Below are 10,926 nucleotides of genomic sequence, written 5' to 3' on the forward strand. Positions count from 1 at the left end.
ATATATATCATTGTATATCTAACAAAACAAAATGGGGATGGCATGGGTGGGGAGTGGGGGTTCGGGGGTGGAGGGGGCGGGCGGGTGGGTGGGATGGTCAAGCGGTGGGGATTGGGGAAGTTGGGTGGCTGCGGAGGGGACAGTAAACTTGAAATGCCACTTATGGAATTTGCTTTCCGCACTTCCATTAGGGAAGTCATTTTCCTCATTTTTAAGGAATTTGTTTTGCTAGAGAAAATGTTTTCCAAAATATTTTGACAAATCAAACATAGAAAATTGGAAAATGTTTTCCTCCATAACAAACACACCCCTAATCCCTTTCCACCATGATTATATCGTATATTAATTAATTGAAACTCCTAATAAAAAGAAAGATGTAGTTAAAAAAATGTAAAATAGTAATAATGGAAATTAGTTGATGGAAAAATAATTACTTAATGTAACTTATTCATCCTCTATAATTACACTTTATAGAGGTACTTTTAAAGAATTACAAAACATAGCTACATATTACATTTTATAGCAGATATACATTGATAGACATATCCCTAAATTGTAGGTACAATTCTTGTGTGCGCGCACATACTGTATATGCATTGTATACATTGATACTCTATGCGCCCTCATACAATGTATATGCATAATGCTACGTTTTAAAAAAAAAAAAAAAAAAATAAAAAAATATATATATATATATATATATATATATATATATATATATATATATATATATATATATATATATATATATATATATTGCTATGTTTAGAAAAAGACATATCGTTATTCTGTTTGTAAAAAAGGGCTCTAATCTCCTGCTTATAAAATTTTCCCAAAGTTGATCAACTTAACGCCAGTCCAAAATGGGAACTTTGAAGCACAGGGTGTTATTATACTTATATACGCAATGAATGGCATGTGCTAAATATAAGGAAATTTTCCAAAGCTTCTCTCTGGGTTTTGGAAGGAGCCGCCCGTGACTAAGGGCAACGCAGAACATAATAAGTTTGTTACACCTTGGAAAATTTTCGTTCGTGCACAGTGAATTGACTGACGATGGGAAAGTACGAGTATCGAATTAATGATGTCTCAATGACATTTTGGAGAAGAATTATAAAGTCCCTTATATTGGTAATGAAGTGTTAAGTAAGTTTCAAGAAGGACCCATAAGCCAAGTATAGGCATAGGCCATCCAAAAGGGGCGAATTAAGAAAACATTTTCGGATGATCTGGTTTGAAGGGGCCAAACCGCTATTATAAAGTTGGAATTTGGGAAAAACACCACAGAATGAAAGTTGTAGATAATTGAAATAGATTTCCAACCATAGGTCGTGGTCCCTCACAGCATATCGGGATCAAAAGTTATGGCCATTCTACGACAGACTGTTTTGGGGCGAAATATCACTTTCTGACACACTTTGCGACACAACATGCGGCTCGCATGTACGACATGCGGCTCCGCAGTTCCACCGCAAAGTGTGCCAGTGAGAGTTGGTCAGCTGGCAAGCTTTGCGACCCAAGATGCGTTCCGCATAGCATGCTTTGCGTTTCGCAAAGCGTGCCGCATGTTGTGTCGGTCCAGAATTTTCTGGACCACTTTAAATATACCCAACTCGTCCAAAATCATTTTTTTCTTCATTTTTGGCCAAGAAAACCTCTAGAACCTTCTCTAACACTCATCCACAAGAGAACTCAAGGGAAATCCATGATCAATAACACCAAATCCATGAACCCAAGTGTATGAAACCTAACCCAAGTGCATCTAATTCAAGAAAACCCAAAAGAGAGGAGATAGGGTTTTGGTGCTAGAAGGGGAAACTCCACTCAAGGCTTGTTCAACCATCATCCAAGGTAAGTTTCATGAGCATTACATATTGTTTAAGGTATTGGAAGGTTAAGGTACCCGACTTGTAGAGAAGCATAGCAAATGGGTCATTCAAGAGTGAATAGTGTCATGTTTGGATGATAGTTGAATTGAATCATGAATGTTAGGGTGTTGTGAGTATGAATACGTTATAAATGACTTGTAGACCATGATGTAAGTGTGATACGTGTAAAATACGATAGCGAACCTATAACCATAAATGTGAAGAAATTGGAAAGAAATGGTGGATTTTGCCTAAAGTATATAAATGATGATTGTTGCTTGCGATATTGTGAGTTGTGTTGTAGATGTTGGGAGTTGATATAAAATACGGGAAAAGTAGTACAAGCAACGGAAGTGCTGCCCAATTTTCTCTAGAATAGTAGTGCGTTCTTATGGCTAATTGACTAATGTTAGTATGACACCTCTTTTGAAGGTAGAGACGCGACATTGAAGGAGAATAAGCAAACGCAATATCGATTAAACGCGAAAGGTATGTGAGGCTTAACTCTTCTTTCAAAAAGGCATGAATCCTTCAAGTTCCACAATCCTCCGATAAGATGAAGCTTATGAGTCCTTCTATGTATGAAATCACATATGAGCATGATAATGGTGTTATTATTGTTAACACTCGCCTTATGGTTTATTTCCTTCAAGGAGAGGCATGATAATCGCAAATGTCCATAATACCATCGGGGGTTCACGACCTCATGTCACCCCGACATAGTGTGGTTTCCTTAAAGCTTAACGTATGCTATGATAGTAAAATGATCAATGACACTAACTTGTAATACGACTATGGAATACTAAGAAATGATAATATGATGCTATGGCAAGAGATGTATAATGATAATGTGTATGATTGAGGTTGTGATGATACGATTTCCACCGCGGCTATATGGCCGGGCATGTCACCGCTAATGCGGGCTGCTATGATTTCCACCGCGCCTATATGGCCGAGCATGTCACCGCGAATGCGGGCTGCTATGTTTACACCGAGCCTAGAGGGACGGGCATGATCACCACTAGTGGGCGGCATATGAGGGTTACCCGGACGCGGGTGACGATACAGATGATGATGCGATAATGTATATGACGATGTGTGCGATGATGTATGGGATGTACTAACATGTGTGCTATAATTATGTAAAATGTGATATAAGTATTGTAATTGCCTATGACATTTGTGCAGGTTATATCCTTGTCTCTTGACTCATGATCTTTCCATTACGTTGTTCATTTCATTCCTGCCTTACATACTCAGTACAATGTTCGTACTGACGTCCTTTTTTCTTTGGACGCTGTGTTCATGCCCACAGGTAGACAAAGAGGAGATCTCGCTCCGGATTCTTAGAGGCTGCTAGTTGATTGAAAGCCCTCTATTGTCCCGGAGGTGCCTATGATGATCCTTTTGTGTACAATTGTAGATGTCATCTCATAGAGGCTCGTAGATACTCGATGTGGGTCATATGGTTTTATGGCAGGGTCTTTATGCATGCATATGTATATATGAATTGTTTTGCTAGCCGAAGAGCTCATGTGTATAAAAGTATTTTGTTCTAAATGAAACGGTTTCTTTTTATAAATTGAGCATGAATTGGATAATTGATTGTTAATAATCCCAAGAAGTAATAATACGAGTGGTGCTCGGTGGTTAGCCCCGGGTACCCGTCGCGGCCCCTAGTCGGGTCGTGACAAAAGTGGTATCAGAGCAGTTCGATCTTAGGAAGTGTCTACGAGCCGTGTCTAGTAGAGTCTTATTTATGGTGTGTTGCGCGCCACATCAATAAACAAGAGGCTACAGGGCATTTAGGAAAAATGACCATCTTTTTTCTATGAGATCGTGCGATAGAGCCATAATGTAAGATCCCCTTTATTCTAATTGTGTGTTATGATTTCAGGGATGCCGCTAAAGAAGAAGCAAATTCGCGCAATATTAAATGCCACCGGTGAAGGCACCAGCCGAGAACCTCCAGTTGAGTTGGGACATAGCGAGGCTCAGGGTGCTACTTCCTCGCATGCCACTCCCACTTCTTCTTCTACCTCGCCTAATATGGAAGAGCAAGTACTAAGGCCTGTGATTTTATGAGTCTAAACCCTCCGGAGTTCTTTGGGTCAAAGCCGGAGGAAGACCCCCAAGGTTTTATTGATGAAATATTGAGGACATTGAAGATTGTCCATGCCTCCGAAACCGAATCCGTGGAGTTGGCATCCTATAGACTCCGGGATGTGGCGGTGTTATGGTACAATAATTGGGTATTATCAAGAGGAGAGAACGCGCCTCCTCCGGTTTGGCAAAAGTTCATGGATGTTTTTATTTGTCACTATTTGCCACCCGAGGTCCGCCGAGCTAGAGCGGATAGATTTCTGAATTTGAGGCAAGAAAACATGAGTGCCCAGGAGTATAGCATGCAATTAAATTCCTTGGCTAGATATGCTCCGACCATGGTGGCCGACATGGGAGATCGGGTACATAGATTCGTGAGTGGTTTGGGACCACATTTATTTAGAGATTGTTTGACAGCTTCTTTGTAAGACGGGATGGACATTTCCCGGATACAGGATCATGCTCAGAATTTGAAGGGGCGAAAACAACAATAAAGGGGTGATCGCGACAGTGATAGGAGGCCAAGCAAAAGGGCTAGATCTATGGGCACAGGCAGCGATTATAGAGGGGGATCGAGGCAGGCTTATTCCCGACATTCAGGACAGTCAGCGACTAGTGCACCTCCCCGATTCGCAGATAAGGGATTTGATCGTTCTTTTCCATCGGGACGGGGTCAGAGTTCGAGAGCGTCGGGTTCTCAGTTTGGGGGTGATCACAGCCAGAGGCGACCACCAGTTCCATGATGCAGTCGGTGCCACAAATTACATTCAAGGTCGTGTCGTCAGGACACTGATGGTTGTTATGTTTGTGGGCAGACTGGACATTTGATGCGAGATTGTACCTCGCGATATGGTAGAGGTGGGGTTCAGCCCACAGGCTCAGCAACGGGTTCCTCATCAGCACGCCCCGCAGGGAAGACTCTTCAGATGACAGCAGGCCGGGGTAGAGGCCGAGGGGCAGCATCTACTTCAGGTGCCACTCAGCCCCGTGTATATGCTTTAGCGGGACGACAGGATCTCGAGTCCTCTCCGGATGTAGTCACAGGTATATTGTCTATATTCTCTCGTGATATGTATGCGTTGATAGATCCGGGTTCTACATTTTCTTATATTACTCCATATGTTGCCGGTTGTATTGGGGTGAAACCCGAGTCAATTAAACCCTTTGAGGTGCTTACTCCGATTAGTGAACCCGTGATAGCAAGACAAGTATACAGAAATTGTGTCATTATTATATGTGATCGTCAGACCCAAGCCGATTTGATTGAGCTGGAAATGGTAGATTTCGATGTAATCATGGGTATGGATTGGTTGGCTTCGTGCTATGCAAATGTTGATTGCCGGACAAAAGTGGTTCGATTCCAATTTCCGGGAGAGCCCGTGCTTGAATGGAAGGGTAATGCAGCATCGCCAAAGGGTAGGTTTATTTCCTACCTCAAGGCGAGGAAGATGATAGCCAAGGGCTATATTTATCATTTAGTTCGGGTTCATGACACCGCGGCAGAACCACCATCTTTTCAATCAGTTCCAGTGGTGAATGAATTTCTAGACGTATTCCCAGATGAACTTCCAGGTCTTCCACCAGAAAGAGAAATTGATTTCGCTATTGATGTGTTGCCGTACACAAAGCCTATTTCTATTTCTCCTTATCGAATGGCTCCGGCAGAATTGAAAGAGCTAAAGGCACAGTTGAAGGACTTGCTCGAGAAGGGATTCATTAGACCTAGTTCATCACCGTGGGGATCATCGATCTTGTTTGTGAGAAATAAAGACGGCTCTCTACGAATGTGTATTGACTATAGGCAATTGAACAAGGTGACGATAAAGAATAGATATCCTCTTCCAAGGATTGATGACCTATTCGACCAATTGCAAGGCCCTAAGTGGTTTTCAAAAATAGATTTGAGGTCGGGCTACCATCAAGTGAGAGTTAGAGAGGCGGATATTCCGAGTGATGTCATTCGGGTTGACTAATGCTCCGGCTGTATTTATGAATTTGATGAACAACATATTTAGGCCTCTCTTGGATCTGTTTGTGATTGTATTTATCGATGATATTCTGGTGTATTCTCGCACGGAATCGGAACATGCAGATCATTTGAGAATTGTTCTTGGCATTCTTCGAGATCGGGAATTATATGCGAAATTTTCAAAGTGTGAGTTCTGGCTGAATTCGGTAATATTTCTGGGCCATGTTATTTCAGGTGATGGCATCCGAGTCGACACTCAGAAAATCGAAGCTGTGAAGACTTGGTCAAGGCCTACGACGCCGACAGAAGTTCGTAGTTTCCTGGGTTTGGCCGGATATTATAGAAGATTTGTAGAGGGCTTTTCATCTATCTCAGCCCCATTGACGAAACTAACCCAGAAATCAGCTAAATTCCAATAGAACGCGCCTCCTCCGGTTTGGCAAAAGTTCATGGATGTTTTTATTTGTCACTATTTGCCACCCGAGGTCCGCCGAGCTAGAGCGGATAGATTTCTGAATTTGAGGCAAGAAAACATGAGTGCCCAGGAGTATAGCATGCAATTAAATTCCTTGGCTAGATATGCTCCGACCATGGTGGCCGACATGGGAGATCGGGTACATAGATTCGTGAGTGGTTTGGGACCACATTTATTTAGAGATTGTTTGACAGCTTCTTTGTAAGACGGGATGGACATTTCCCGGATACAGGATCATGCTCAGAATTTGAAGGGGCGAAAACAACAATAAAGGGGTGATCGCGACAGTGATAGGAGGCCAAGCAAAAGGGCTAGATCTATGGGCACAGGCAGCGATTATAGAGGGGGATCGAGGCAGGCTTATTCCCGACATTCAGGACAGTCAGCGACTAGTGCACCTCCCCGATTCGCAGATAAGGGATTTGATCGTTCTTTTCCATCGGGACGGGGTCAGAGTTCGAGAGCGTCGGATTCTCAGTTTGGGGGTGATCACAGCCAGAGGCGACCACCAGTTCCATGATGCAGTCGGTGCCACAAATTACATTCAAGGTCGTGTCGTCAGGACACTGATGGTTGTTATGTTTGTGGGCAGACTGGACATTTGATGCGAGATTGTCCCTCGCGATATGGTAGAGGTGGGGTTCAGCCCACAGGCTCAGCAACGGGTTCCTCATCAGCACGCCCCGCAGGGAAGACTCTTCAGATGACAGCAGGCCGGGGTAGAGGCCGAGGGGCAGCATCTACTTCAGGTGCCACTCAGCCCCGTGTATATGCTTTAGCGGGACGACAGGATCTCGAGTCCTCTCCGGATGTAGTCACAGGTATATTGTCTATATTCTCTCGTGATATGTATGCGTTGATAGATCCGGGTTCTACATTTTCTTATATTACTCCATATGTTGCCGGTTGTATTGGGGTGAAACCCGAGTCAATTAAACCCTTTGAGGTGCTTACTCCGATTAGTGAACCCGTGATAGCAAGACAAGTATACAGAAATTGTGTCATTATTATATGTGATCGTCAGACCCAAGCCGATTTGATTGAGCTGGAAATGGTAGATTTCGATGTAATCATGGGTATGGATTGGTTGGCTTCGTGCTATGCAAATGTTGATTGCCGGACAAAGGTGGTTCGATTCCAATTTCCGGGAGAGCCCGTGCTTGAATGGAAGGGTAATGCAGCATCGCCAAAGGGTAGGTTTATTTCCTACCTCAAGGCGAGGAAGATGATTGCCAAGGGCTATATTTATCATTTAGTTCGGGTTCATGACACCGCGGCAGAACCACCAACTTTTCAATCAGTTCCAGTGGTGAATGAATTTCTAGACGTATTCCCAGATGAACTTCCAGGTCTTCCACCAGAAAGAGAAATTGATTTCGCTATTGATGTGTTGCCGTACACAAAGCCTATTTCTATTTCTCCTTATCGAATGGCTCCGGCAGAATTGAAAGAGCTAAAGGAACAGTTGAAGGACTTGCTCGAGAAGGGATTCATTAGACCTAGTTCATCACCGTGGGGATCACCGATCTTGTTTGTGAGAAATAAAGACGGCTCTCTACGAATGTGTATTGACTATAGGCAATTGAACAAGGTGACGATAAAGAATAGATATCCTCTTCCAAGGATTGATGACCTATTCGACCAATTGCAAGGCCCCAAGTGGTTTTCAAAAATAGATTTGAGGTCGGGCTACCATCAAGTGAGAGTTAGAGAGGCGGATATTCCGAGTGATGTCATTCGGGTTGACTAATGCTCCGGCTGTATTTATGAATTTGATGAACAACATATTTAGGCCTCTCTTGGATCTGTTTGTGATTGTATTTATCGATGATATTCTGGTGTATTCTCGCACGGAATCGGAACATGCAGATCATTTGAGAATTGTTCTTGGCATTCTTCGAGATCGGGAATTATATGCGAAATTTTCAAAGTGTGAGTTCTGGCTGAATTCGGTAATATTTCTGGGCCATGTTATTTCAGGTGATGGCATCCGAGTCGACACTCAGAAAATCGAAGTTGTGAAGACTTGGTCAAGGCCTACGACGCCGACAGAAGTTCGTAGTTTCCTGGGTTTGGCCGGATATTATAGAAGATTTGTAGAGGGCTTTTCATCTATCTCAGCCCCATTGACGAAACTAACCCAGAAATCAGCTAAATTCCAATGGAACGACGCTTGTGAGCGTAGTTTCCAAGAGTTGAAAGACAGGTTGACCTCAGCTCCAGTTTTAACACTTCCAGAAGGGCCAGATGGCAATGTGGTGTACTGCGACGCTTCGGGTGTCGGATTAGGATGTGTATTGATGCAGCATGGTAAGGTTATTGCGTATGCTTCGAGACAATTGCGGAAACATGAAAAGAATTATTCAACTCATGATCTCGAATTGGCTGCGGTTATTCATGCCTTAAAGATATAGAGACATTATTTGTACGGTGTGCACGTTGATATCTATACGGATCACAAGAGCCTCCAATACATTTTCAAGCAAAGGGAGTTGAACCTGCAACAGAGGCAGTGGTTAGAATTATTAAAAGATTACGATGTTAACATTTTGTACCACCTCGGGAAAGCCAATGTAGTAGCCGATGCACTTAGCCGCCGATCAATGGGCAGTTTATGTGAAGTCCCTCCGGAAAGAAAAGAGATGGTTCAAGAACTCCATCGATTAGCTAATCTTGGAGTGCGTGTAATTGATTCAGGCGATGCAGATATTAGTATCAAAGATTCCGCAATTTCATCCTTGGACATGGAAGTGAAGGAGCGGCAATATGAAGACTCTCAGTTATGTCGTTATAGAGACGCATCGCATGGGAAAGAAAAGTCCCCGTTTGAAGTTTCTATTGATGGGATTCTCAGATACCGAGGAAGATTATGTGTGCCGAATGTGGCGGGTCTACGCCGACGAATTTTAGAAGAAGCGCATTGTTCCCGGTATTCTATTCACCCGGGTTCAACTAAATATACCATGATCTCAAAATGATGTATTATTGGGATGGCATGTAAAGAGATATAGCAGAATTCATAGCACAATGCCCAAATTGCCAACAAGTAAAAGTTGAGCATCAGAAGTCGGGAGGCTTATTGCAAGCGATAGAGATACCTACCTGGAAATGGGACGTGATCAACATGGATTTCATTGTGGGACTACCTCGTTCTCGTGGTAAATATGATTCGATATGGGTGATCGTGGATAGGTTGACGAAAGCAGACCATTTTCTCCCAGTCAAAACCACGTACGCAGCAGAGGACTATGCAAGGCTATATCTTAAAGAAATTGTGCGACTCCATGGCATTCCATTGTCTATTATCACAAACAGGGGAGCACAATTCACAGCTAAGTTCTGGAAGTCTTTTCAAGAAGGTTTGGGCACGCAAGTGAAATTTAGCACAACATTTCATCCGCAGACTGATGGGCAGGCCGAGCGTACCATTCAAACCTTAGAAGATATGCTACGGGCGAGTGTGTTGGATTTTGGTGGTAGCTGGGATGATCACTTACCCCTCATTGAGTTCGCATATAACAATAGCTACCATTCTAGTATACAAATGGCTCCGTATGAAGCGCTATATGGAAGGAAATGTAGATCTCCAATCGAATGGTTCGAAATAGGAGAAGCACAATTAGTGGGCCCTGAATTGATCCAACAAGCAATAGAAAAGGTCAAGGTGATTCGAGATCGGTTGTTGACAGCCCAAGGTCGCCAAAAGTCCTATGCGGACAACCGCCGACGAGACTTGGAGTTTCAAATTAATGATTGGGTGTTCTTGAAAGTGTCGCCAATGAAAGGGGTGATGAGATTTGGTAAGAAAAGGAAACTAAGCCCTAGATACATCCGGCCCTACAAAATCATCCGCAAGGTGGGACAGGTAGCCTATGAATTGGAGTTACCTTCGGAGCTTGAATCAGTCCATCCAGTTTTTCATGTTTCGATACTCCGTAAGTATGTTGGAGATCCCACGAAGATTGTCCTGATAGATGATGTGCAAATAACGGAAAATCTAACTTATGAAGAGGTGCCTATTGCCATCTTAGATAGGTAAGTGCGAAAGCTTCGAAACAAAGAGGTAGCTTCAGTTAAGGTCCTGTGGCGGAACAACAATCGGGAAGAGATGACTTGGGAAGCGGAAGAGAGTATGAATTCTAAGTATCCGCACTTATTCCAACCCCCAGGATAAATCCAAGACGAAACGCCAATGAGATAAGGTACGTATACTTTAATTTTTATGTTTTTGGTCGTGTGTGGCCATAGATATGTTGCCATTGTTATGTAGCCCTGTGAGGCGATGATATTATCGGTTGTTGTGACAGGTTAGTAGTGCCATATTACAGGGGAAACTTTGGTGAAATTTTCGTAGAATCCCGAATAGATTTCGAGGACGAATGTTCCCAAGGGGGGAAAAATGTTACACCTCGAAAATTTTTCGTTCGTGCACAGTGAATTGACTGACGAAGGGAATGTACGAGTATCGAATTAATGATGTCTCAATGACATTTTGGAGAAGAATTATAAAG

This window comes from Lycium barbarum, chromosome 11, assembly GCF_019175385.1.
Source record: "Lycium barbarum isolate Lr01 chromosome 11, ASM1917538v2, whole genome shotgun sequence".
Lineage (NCBI taxonomy): Eukaryota > Viridiplantae > Streptophyta > Magnoliopsida > Solanales > Solanaceae > Lycium > Lycium barbarum.